Raw genomic sequence first — 2,308 nt, 5'->3', positions numbered from 1 at the left:
TCAAATGGTATACTATATTTGGCAAGCCAGCTGCAAAAAGACCTGAAAATATTAAAAAGCAAAGATGTTGCTTTGAGAACTAAGGTGCAATTTCCCAGGGTATGGTATTGTCAATGGCATCACATGTGTGCAAAAGCTAGACAGTAAATAAGAAAGACTGGAGAAGAATTGATGTCTTTGAATTATGGTATTGACAAAGAAAATTGAGTATATCATAAACTGCCAGAATGAACACATCTGTCTTGAAAGAAATATAGCCAAATGCTCCTTAGAAACAAGGATGGTCAGACTTCATTTCATATATTTTGTTCGTATCATTAGGGAGGTCCAATCCTTGGAGAAGTACATCATGCTTGGTAAAGTAGAAAGTCAGGGATAAAGAGGAAGACCCTCAAAGAGAAGGCTTACCACAGCGGGTAAAACAATGGGCTCAAACACAGGAATGATTGTGAGGAGAGCACAGGACCAAGAGGTGTGTTCCTTTCCATTTACATATAGTTGCTATGAGTGGAATTATCTCAATGGCACCTGACAATAATAACAAAAAACAAGTGCTTGAAAACTAAAATACGCTACTAAGTAAGACTTGTTTTAAGGAGAAAAATTATGAGGAAAATGTTTTTTAAACTTCAAGCTAAACAAACGCACTACAAGAGAAATCTGTGGGATACAGCTTTAACTATATGAGTATTTGGAGTCCTGGTATGGTGCTGTGGGTTAATGCACTGGGCTGCAGTCAGTTGGTCTGCAAGAGTGGTGGTTCAAACTCACCAGCCGCTCCTCAGAAACCCTATTCAGAATCAACTCGACAGCACTTAATAACAATAAATGATGAATATTCAGCAAGAGGCATTTTTATATTAAAATATTATATATGTACACGTGAGTATTTTCTCTGTTATGTACTTATTATACTTTTCAAACATATTTAAATATTTTACTTGTGACCCTATAAAATACATAAATTAAACCTACAAAAATAAAACATATACAAAAGTGAAATGATCTCGAGAGTTTCTATTATACCACACTCTTAAATGAGGGTATTGTTGTTGTTGTTAAGTACTGTGGAGTCGATTCTGACTAATAGTGACCCTGCACAGGGTTTCAAAGGTTGTAAATCTTTACAGGAGCAGAACGCCTCATCTTTCTCCCATTGTTGTTGTTGTTAAGTACCCTCGAGTAGGTTCCGACCCATAGTGACCCTGTACAGGGTTTCTGAGGGTGTAAATCTTTACGGGAGTAGAAAGCCTCATCTTTCTCCCATTGTTGTTGTTGTTAAGTACCCTCGAGTCGGTTCCGACCCATAGCGACCCTGTACAGGGTTTCTGAGGGTGTAAATCTTTACGGGAGTAGAAAGCCTCATCTTTCTCCTACAGAGCGGCTGGTAGTTTCGAATCGCTGACCTTAAGGTTCACAGCCCGATTCGTAACCACTACGCTACCAGAGCTCCTTATTTAGCAGACTTTATATTTCCCAATCTGGTAGAAGCACAGCAGTTATTTACTGTGGTCTTAATTTTCATTTCCTAATTAATTACGAGGTTGAACATCAATTTTTATGTTCATTGGACAATTCACACTTCCTCCTTTGTGAAGTGCTTGTTCTCATGATTTTCCCACTTTTCTACTGGGCCCCTCTTTTATTTATTGCTTTTGGGGTAGGAAGTCTTCAGATATTCTGGATAGTAGTTTTTTTCAGTTACACAATTTGTAAGAATCAGGTACAATGACCAGTTTGTAACTTACCTCTTTATTTTCTTTAGCTTTAAAGTCTAAAATAATTAACACTAATGCTTGTCCACTCTCATCACCCATCCTCAGAAAGCCAATGCTGAACTATCAAAGACTTTATGGGTAAAGATCACATACAAAACTACAATCTCAGAGTGTCAAAACCAGAAAAGCAAAACATTATCAGAGAGAATAAACAAGATGGCGGATCGGGCGGAAGTGCAATAAAGGAGCTCTGCCACCAACAACACAGGATACCTGACCAAGCAGGCTCAGGGGATGGTCCCAGAACTCTGAACCACATATAAAGGAATATTTAAAAGGTTGGAAGGCTTACAGCTGGGGGAAATTGTGGCAGAAGCAAGAAATCCATTGCTAATTCAAGATGCTCAGCTGCTCGAGGAGCTGCCATCTTGGGTTAGACCAAGTGGGGGAAGGATCGGAGCAGCCACAGGTGCCTGGCAGAACCGCAGAGAAAAAGGTGTGGACATTCTTCTCTTTTGGTAGCTGTTCATTGGTCCCTTGCTGTCCGCACACCTCCATTAGGGTGACTATAGGGGTGCCTGAGCTAGTGG

The sequence above is a fragment of the Chrysochloris asiatica genome, unplaced genomic scaffold, assembly GCF_000296735.1.
Source record: "Chrysochloris asiatica unplaced genomic scaffold, ChrAsi1.0 scaffold00008, whole genome shotgun sequence".
Taxonomy (NCBI): Eukaryota; Metazoa; Chordata; class Mammalia; order Afrosoricida; family Chrysochloridae; genus Chrysochloris; species Chrysochloris asiatica.
Note: the sequence above shows the minus strand (reverse complement) of the source record.